Source organism: Micromys minutus, assembly GCF_963924665.1.
Source record: "Micromys minutus genome assembly, chromosome: 1".
In the NCBI taxonomy this organism is placed as follows: domain Eukaryota; kingdom Metazoa; phylum Chordata; class Mammalia; order Rodentia; family Muridae; genus Micromys; species Micromys minutus.
Genome location: NC_137969.1, coordinates 37,688,693 through 37,698,863, shown reverse-complemented (window position 1 = coordinate 37,698,863; position 10,171 = coordinate 37,688,693). Strand labels below are relative to the sequence as shown.

General features: G+C 34.2%; 1 pseudogene across 1 annotated transcript; it reads right to left on the bottom strand.

Moving 5' to 3' along the window:
• Positions 1-8,189: 8,189 nt before the first annotated feature.
• Positions 8,190-9,822, bottom strand: LOC308436364 (T-complex protein 1 subunit gamma-like; annotated as a pseudogene). Its single transcript has one exon. The product of its transcript is annotated as a T-complex protein 1 subunit gamma-like (transcript).
• Between the last annotated feature and the right edge of the window lie 349 nt (positions 9,823-10,171).

The following is a 10,171-nucleotide window of genomic DNA, read 5'->3' as shown; positions in this document are numbered from 1 at the left end:
GTATACTTTTGCTAGCCTCATTATATTACCTAAAAATAGTTATATTTAAAGTAACTTACACACATATAGCCATAAATTCCATAGAAATCTAAACTTATATGTTTAATAAAAACAGCATTTGGTATAATATATAGACAAATGCAGTATGCTAGATTTACTTCTATTTTATTAATGATGAATTTATTCACTTATGATTTTAAAAACTGTAACCTAAAAATTAGGTTTTAGGAAAATCTTCCAACTATATACTGTCATTATTATGAAAACTATACCTAGAATGTATTCTTCTTACAGTACATCATTCTTAATGTATAAAAATGTTTAGAAAAAAAGAGACAATTTTATCCAACCCCTATAGACCAAGATCATATTTTAAACCATGTAATTTTAGCATATTCTAAGCAATGTTTACAGAAACATCAACAGATCGACTCTTTTCATTTTGTAGAAATAATTGGGTAGACATAATATTAGCATAACATTTGCAAATTTACACTAAACAGATTTTACAATCGTCTTGTGACATGGGTTTGTCACAAAGGCCAGAAAAATAGTAAAAGGTTGTGTAGCTGGAAATAATATATTTCTAAAATACTTTTAATTTAAACAAAAAGTAAGCTATTTGAAAATAGTTGCATGACCTTAGAAGTCTACCAAATACTTGTAAAAAACACGTTTGGGAGATCATGATGTCACTGTTCATCAGGATTGCAGTCTCTGCAGAAATTTAGAAGCAGGTTCATTAACAAAGTTAATGAAAACAATCAAATGATCTTGAGATGTTCTCATTGTAGAATAATTCAGATCGAACGATGCCTAAAAGAACTTGATAATTTTATCGGGAACTTAAATGTCTAAATTCCAAAAATCTATTTAACACTGGGTATGATATATAAATGTTTGAAATAATGAAACTTTTCCATTGTTACAGAACTTTACAAATATAGTACAAAGAAATTTGAGTTTATGGTCCAAAGTGCTGAGTTTTAATATTTTTATGTTAATTAGGATAATAGTTTTAGTTTGATCAGGGCAATACACATCAGTGTGTGCATTTGACAAAATGGTGCAGAAAGATTATATCATGTAATATAGAATTCTCTAAATGATTGTGTTTACTACAAATGCTCTTTGAAAGGACGTGCTCCCATTTCTCAGAATCTTTCTGCTTTCCATTTATCATCAGTAAAACTAAAGTGACAGTGTCACTCTCAAATGCTTGTCAGGAGAATAAATCAGGTCATGTATATGACAGTGACTAAACATGTATGTCATGGGGGATAAATGTCCAAGATAATTAAAAATAAATATGTACTAGTTTAATGAACGAGAGGGCATCATTGCACAGTATTGATAGACTTACTGTTAGATTCCTGACACCTAGGTTCTGTGTCTGTTCTCATGAGAATGGAAAAGCACTGGGTCTTGCTGCAGATGTTCATCAGCTATATGAAAGGGCAAGCAAGAGTTTAGAGATAAGAGGGATAACATAACTCAGAAACATACACACACACACAAACGCTAAGCAAATAGATTCCAAAGTAGAAATATAATCGTGATTGGATAATTTGAACATAGTAGCTGTCTCTAACCTCAGTAATATGAAAATAAAATGAATAGTTGCCATCAGTACTTACATAATTACATCATTGGTGGCACAATATATTTAATTTTCTATTTTTGATTAGACACAATGACCAAGACATGTTATAAAGAAAAGTTTGTTTTGGCTCATGGTTATATAAGGATAAATCTGTAACTGTTTGGACAGAGAATCAATATAGCTAGAACAGCTAAGAGTTCATATCTCAATCTAGAAGCCAAGAGCACAGAACAAATTGGGAATGGTGTGCAACTTTTGGAACCTGTATGTCTGCTCCCATATTTTCTTCTAACATACTTTATTCAGCAAGATCAAGTCTTTTAAACCTATACAGACAGTGCCACAAACAAGAAAACAACTGTTCAAACACCTGGGACTATAGCTGAGTTGGACTTCCTCATTCAAGCCAACATAAGGAGTTTTGGCTGATAAGGAAGTTAGAGAGTCATAGAGATTAAGGGTGACAAGGGACTCCATACTGTGTTATAAAAAACATAATACTACATGGTTGGTCTAACAAATAAAACAATCACATCACAATTATACACACACACACACACACATATGTATTCCATACTATATATAGTTTAGTTGGTTTTGCTTACAAGTGGTATCACAATGTCAGTGAGGAGAGATTGGATTAATGCAACATCTTTGCAGAAATATAGGCCCAATTCCACTAGCTTCTTCAGACATTTCAAACATATAATACTAATTGGCAAAATAGAGATAATAGATTTTTAAAGGTTGTTTCAGTGTTTCAGTGTTTTGCAAAATTTAACATTTAGAGAAAAAAGAACAAGAGTTACTCATTTAGTCTCTTTTATTCATGCATATTTTGGTAAGTTTAATTAGGTTTCTGTATACACATGACTTCAAAAAATGATATTAATATTTCTTAATGAAAATTACATTAAGGAAAGTATTTTGATATTTATGAATCAGTTGATTAACAGACTCTCCACACAAACACATTGATTCATTTGTGCTCCTATTTTCAGCCTCTATAGATGATGCTATATCTCAGTGTTGACAGACAATAAGTACTAAGTATGCATATACATATTTCTGATAGGTGACATAATAAAATCAACTAATATATGATATTAATATTGGAAACACAAAAAAGTATGACCATCACAATATCCTGCCCACTTCTGGTTTAGCTATAGAACTGCTTTGGGTAGTTCATCTATGCAAGGGAAAGTCCTGTTGAGAAATCCAATGCACCCTCTATGTCCAAGTGCTTCTTGCCTAGTAAGGATATTTCTTTTCTTATGCAAACTATTCCAATACAATTGTGACATTTATTGGAGAATGGAAAAGTAGATCCTGGAATGTATGCAAGTCAGGTATATCTGCTATGTGACCTTGTCCCAAACTATGGCCAAAGTTGATATTCCAACCTTTATTATTGATATAAAAAATCAATATCACAATATAATTTCACACTGTAAAACAGTAGAACTCCCTTATTATTTTTTTTAAATGTTTTCTTCTCTCATATATTATATACCAACTTCAGTTTCTTTTCTTTTTGCTCCTTTAATTTCTTCAGTGCCAGTATTTCTCATTTTCCCCAGATTCTCTCCTCTCCCATTTCTCTTGAGAAAAAGGCAACCCTTCCATGGATATTTAGCAAACATGGCATATCAAGTTGCAATAACACTAGACATCTTCCCTCATATTAAGGCCAGAATAGGCAATCCCCAAAAGGAAAAGATTCAGAGACAACTCTTGCTCCTACAAATATAAGTCCTACATTAGTAGCAAACTATGCAAATGTAACATATAAGCAGAGGGCTTAGGTTAGACACATTCTGGCTCCCTGATTGTTGGTAAAGTCTTTGTAAGCTACTATGAGCCCAGGATTGTTGGTTTTATGTGATTTCATTTGGTGTCATTGAATATTCTGGCTCCTACAGTCTTTCCTCCACCTCATCTGCATACTGTTGCTCTATGAAACATTTGGCTGTGAGTATCTACATTTGTTCTCATAAGTTGCTGGATGAAGCCTATCTGGTAATGCTTATGCTTTAAGCTTAGCCCATTCTACAAATATTGCAAAGCATGGTTAGATATCATTTCATTCACTCTTTATTTTATTTTATTATTTATTTGTGTAGTTAGTTAGTTATCTTTGCCAGTTGATTGTACTCCATCTTAGGTGTCTGGGCTACCTACAATTGAGTCCTGGCCCTCTCGGCAGTATCAGTGGGGGGCTTCCTCTTGTGGCAAGGGTCCAGGTCTCAAGCCAAACCAATTATTTCTTGAACACACCCTCAAATTCTGTGCTAACTTTACCCCAGAACATCTTATATGCAGGACTAATTATAGGCTGATGTTTTTGTGGCAGGGTTGGTGTCCATGTTCTTCCATTGGAAGCCCTGCTTGGTTAGCAAAGATGACCAGTTTATACTCTGTATCCCTCATTATTAGGAGTATAAACTAGTCATCCTTGTTGAGATTCCTAGATGTTTCCACTGTACTAGGTCTCTACCTTGTCCCAAAAATGCACATCTTTTACTATATAAAATTATTTTCTATTTTCAGAAATGTTGTTTCTAGAAAAATCATTTTTCTTTTTAACTTAATTTCAAATGCTGTACTCTGGTGTGTGTGTGTGTGTGTGTGTGTGTGTGTGTGTGTGTGTGTGTGTGTGTATAATGTACCTAAATTTGTTGCTCACTTAATATAAAAAGATGCCAGATTACCTGAATCTAGAGTTACAAGTAGTAAAAGCCACCTTACATGGCTACTCAGGAGCAAATTTGAGTCCTCTGGAATAAAAGGAAGAGTTTGTAACTGATGAACCATCTCTCCAGTCTTCACCAGGATGCTGTTAAAGAAAATAACTGTCCCAGAAGGTCTTTAAAGGAAAGATGACTTTTTTTTTTGATGTCTACTCCTATTATTCCAATTGACTCACAATGTCAAATCTCCTGTCCACTGTTTGAGAGACTTTAAATTTTATTTAAGATTGAATAAGAATTAAAGCTTTCTAAGTGTCATTGACTTATGTACAGGATTGACAACTATCCATTTAGTGCCATTAGTGTTGACTATAGACCCATGGCCAATAAATAATAATTTATTTATTGTCAGTAAATAATATCGCTTCTTTATCACACTTATTTAATAATTATGATTAAAATTAATAAGAAAGACATTTTAAAAAAGAAAAATAGACATTTACTTCATTATAAAAGTTCACATTCAGGAAATCATAAAACCATACAGCAAAGTTATATGAATATGAAATATTACCACCTGCATTTATCTCAATACTTCAGTTAAGCCAATGGTTTTGTTTGTGTATTTTTCATCAAAGCTTTTGTATGTATATATGTTGGCCCCATAGGATGATCCTCCTGCCTCAGTATACCACCTGTATTGCTTTGTTGGTGTTTTTTTCTATGAAGTCACAACAAAAGATGACCAGCAATGAGTAATAAGGTGAATCAATGCCACAAAGCATCCTCAGAAAAGACCAGACTTAAGATTGAACATGGAACCAAAGTTGGGTTCATAAGAAGTATGAAAAAAAACAAAGCAGGAAAGTAGAGCACTCTAAGAGAGTGGCTGGGGCCAATCAAGAGAGGTATATTTAATTATCAGAGATGGATGGATTTCATCAGAGGCTCTGCAAGAGTCCTACAGATACAGCTGAGGTTACCTTCAGCTGACCATCAGACTGATCATGGGGACCCCAATGAAGGTGCTAGAGAAAGGACTGAAGGAGCAAAAAGGGTTTATAACCTCATGGGAAGAACATTTTTATCAACCAATCAAACTCTCTACAACTTCCATGGACTTAAACACCAATCACTGAGCACATATAGAGAGACTCATGACCCCAGTTGAATATGTAACAGAGGATAGCAATGTCTGGCATAGATGTGAGAAAAGACCTTTAGTCCACTGAGGGTGCATTTTCCCAATGTAGGGGAATGCCAAGGCAATGAGGTCAAGAGGGTGCACCTTCATGGAGATAAGCTGAGGGGGAGAGGGGGTAGGTATGGGAAGGGGGAAGGGGATAACATTTGAAATGTAAATATAAAGAGTATCCAATAAAATAAGTAAAAAAAATAATTAAATGAAACAAGAAAAATTGCCATATATATGAACATATATATTATTTTGATGGCTTCCAAGTTACAATACAAAGGGTTGCCAATATACCTTTTCTCCTACTTTTTTAAGTGCAATTTATAGTAACTCTGTCATTGTCATGAGAGGTATATGATCCGAGTATGGTTCTTGAATCTATAATTGGATTCATGAGGTTTACACAAGGAAGTAAAGGCATTTTGTTCACTGTAAATGGTGTTTATGCTGTGATTCTAGAAAAGTACATCAGGTTCTATGAAAAAATAAAAACAAAAACAGAAAAAAAAGACATCTAAGCTTAAACCATGTTTGTGTATTATCACATTCTCCTTTAAAATGTTACAAAGAAGATATATTGTGTTTAGTTGAAATTCATCATAGTCAGTGTGCTGAATGGTGAAACTCTTGATTTTCACCTAGAGACAAGCTCCAGGGAGAATACAGGGCTTTTACGTATTCTTCATTTCCAAATATTTATAATGTTCCCATCTTTGTATTCTACCTCACAGCTACTGAATTTTGTTTACAAAAATTAATATCTGTGAACATCAAATTCCAATTTTGTTATAAGAAAATAGAATAATAGGCTTTTTTTTCATTTTTTCTTTAAAATTATATATATATATATATATATATATATATACACACATATATATTCATTTATTGCCATTTTTGCTGTTATGTCCCCAAACCCTGAATTCCAGTTTCCTTTAATGGTATGGTGCATAAATTCAAGATTAATGAGGAGAAATGTTAATATTTCTCATTGCTGTTCTTTCAGTTTCCCATTTATTTTTAGGTTTTAAAATATTATTTGATTATTTAATATTAAAGAATCAAACATGCAATTGATATATCTTTTGAAGAATCAAATACATGGTTAACAATTATATTTCTTTTTTATGCTAACTTTGATTTTATTTTTTCCACCTTAACTTAGTTGTATTCCTTCCTTGCACCTATATTTTCATCATTTCAGTATGATTCATAGTCTATATCATCAAACACAAACCGTATAGATAATATACCATACATGTTTGTATTTTCTATAAAATTTTACTGTATAATTCTCATCCATAAAATTTACCTACCTCCTTATTTTAATGTTTCACTTTTTTTCTGTTCTTCTTTCTTCTAGAATTTCTATAACATGTATATTATAGATGTGCTATAAATGTTTGTCACACTGTATCTTTGCTTTGTGTGTTATAACCACCTTAATCAGCAATATTAATGTTTCTGTTCTATTATTCACAGTCAGCATCTATATTATTATTTTAAATTAAGTCATTAAATTAATAAACATTATTCTTATATTTGTTCAACAATCATCTTTAATAGCAAAGGCTTGTAAAATATATAAAAGTTAATTAGATCAGAGTTATCCCCTAATTTTTTAATCACTTTTCTCTTCAAATGTTAGCTATCTACTTTCTTTAAAATCCTCCCTGAAGTTATAATTCTCAGAGGCTTGTGATCTGCAACTATCTTTCAAATATCTGCTTGTGAATTTCTTTGTTGAGTCTGCATAGGATATCATCCACTTGAAAGATTTGCCATTTGAAAGCAACAAGGAATATCACAAATTGATTTAGGCCTAAGACATCAAGCTCTCTGCTGCCTTAGAAGCTTGGACCCTAGCTGCATGATTACTTCCTGTATCACTGGCTTACACTTCAAGTAAGTAAAAAAATAAGAAGCCTCCATTTAGCTCCAATATGTACAGAAGCTGACATCCATCTATTGTAAATTGATTTTTCTGTCTTCAAAGATTGGATTTAATATCTCTGAACTCTGAGTGTCCCCTTTTTTTTCCACCCTAATCATTGCTGAACATAGTTCTACGTTTCTTCAAAAATTCTACTTTATCAATTGGTGTGTTTAATATTTCTTCATCAGGCCTGATGCCGTCTATGTCCTGTCTTAAACAAATTTCAAATTCCACACAACTTTAAAAGTATATTAAAAAACATAAAAAGCATTCTTTTATTTTTGCTGAAATTGGATAAGAATTCTGCATAAAATTGGAAAGTTCTCAATACACTATTGAGTGATCAATTGTTCCAATACGCCTCAAGAACATATGTAACTATATTTCTTTTTACAAATTCATGAGCATATAGTCTTTGTTTGGAAATATAATTAGGCATATTTTAAATGAATTTAAGGGTCAACATCTTTGAAACATAAATTTACCAGTCTAAATGTGAAGCTACTGACCTTTTGGAGAACCTGAAGTCATACAATTATTATTTTTTTCAAATAACTTAGATTTAATTACTGGAAGCAAACAAAATGGAAAGCTTACAATAGAAGAGATATATGTCAGTGCTTTTTGCAAACTGAGACGGGACGGACTGGGGGATGACCTCAACCTGATTTTTTGCAGACAAAGATGTTCGCAGTGTTTCTGGAACTGTGGCTCAGGTAAGGGAAGAATGCTGGTTCTGTGCATTGAAGTCCCCTTGCTCAGCACTCACTCCTGGCCAGCATCGGGAGCACTGGTTTGCCAGCTCTAGTCATCACCCCTTTTCTCGTGGCCAGGGACGACATCATCAATCCGCAGAAGCAGAACTGAAGTCTCCACTGATTGTTTTTATGTTTGTAGCTTCACGGCCAGTGGCTCCCAAATTCACAGTTCTTTCATGTCCACCAAGGTACCAGTATCACCATTCATACCCCTGATCTCACAACGCTCTTATGTGTGTTTGGCTTGAAGTGGCTAAGGAAACATTGGTACTAGCCCAACATTTCTGGAACAAGGTCCGAGAGATGACCTCCAAAGCCGGGGCCACCGCTCTATATATGGCCATTGTTTCACAGCAATCATAGCCTTAGATTTTTCTGTCAAGGCATGGACCATAGCCATCTCAGAGGCTCCACCACCAGGCACCAACTGAGGGTCCAGGAGAACATTGCTGCACATTTGCATTGCATCCTGGAGGTTGCATTCTACTTCCGGGACTATCTCTTTGCTGTTTCCTCTAAGAATAGTGTAGGCCTTTGGGATTTTGCAGGCAGCGATGTTTGTGAAGTACTCATCTCCAATATTCTAGATTTCTAATAAGCCTGCTCCTGCTCCAACATTATCTCCCATCAGATCCTCAGGTCAGCTGACTATCTGTTTCCCACAGGCTCTAGAAATGCAATTATTGTCTGTTTTATGGACACTACGAATGTCTGAGACACTGGGCTTCATGAGGTAGTGCTGAGCTAAATCTGAGATGCCCTTTTCTGTGAGGACCACATCAGGTTTCAGCTGGATAATGTCCTCACACAACTGCTGGATGTACTTACTCTTCTTCCATTTGCAGGATTCAGGTGAAATCCTACTCTCATGTAATCTCAATGTCAGTCTGGTTTTCTCCTGTCTTTTACTCCAGAGAAGAATCCAGTAGTACAACTTGAGGATTCTTAATATAGCAGCACATTCTTGGTTGGGTCATATCCTTGTTAATCATAACTTCACATAAGAGACATATGTCTTCAATGATGCCCCTGGGTATTTTTTCCACTCTTTCATACATCTTGATGTCAATTTCCTTTCTGCCATTCTCTCCAAACTGCACAGTCTTAACAGCATCCAGTGCAATGTTGCATGCTAAAGAGGACCAACAAAAACTTATGTAGTTATAAAGCTATTGATGATATTCCACATCAAATCATGATTATTGATATCAACAGGAGTACTGTTTTCCTTCAGAGTGCTGATCATATCATCTAGTTCTATGTGGTAAACAGGGATCACCACTGTTGGGTTTCTCTACTGCTCTAGGAAGTGCTCAGCCACATACAGCATTTCTCCTGCAAGAACAATTACAGATGTGGTCCATCTCCAACCTCTTCATCCTGAGTCCTGCTAATTTAAATCATGGACTTTTCTGCAGAACGCTGAACTTGAATCTCTTGAAGAATGTCATTATCATCATTGGTCATCATGGTACCTCCCATTGGATCCAAAAGCATACTAATCATAGATTTAAGACCCAAACAGGTCCAGATAATGTCTACAATTTTCTTTGAAGCATTGATATTTCCAGATTGAACTTTTTTCCAGACGCACACTTCATATTCTGATTGAGCATGAGCACTGGATAATGGCTCATCATGGAGGCATGATGCACAGCCTACAATTCAGAGCTGAGAGAAATCAGCAGAGAAGTTATACAATTAATGAGTAATTCATTAAAATAAAGTATGATAAATTTTCAATAAAAAATTAAGAAAGCATAGTAGAAACTAATTTGAATGCTAAGATATGTTAAAACTGGTTGCGTCAAGATAAAATATATAATTCGTGAGTCTGGTATGCATTTATTATTATTTCTTTATGACTCTAACAAAAGGACAATAGGTAACCATTAGAAAAGCTATTTTGCTCATAATTTAGACTTGTTAGACATTGGGCCCATTGGTCATGGTACCCTGTACTAAAGTGAAAAAAAATTATGTCAGGAG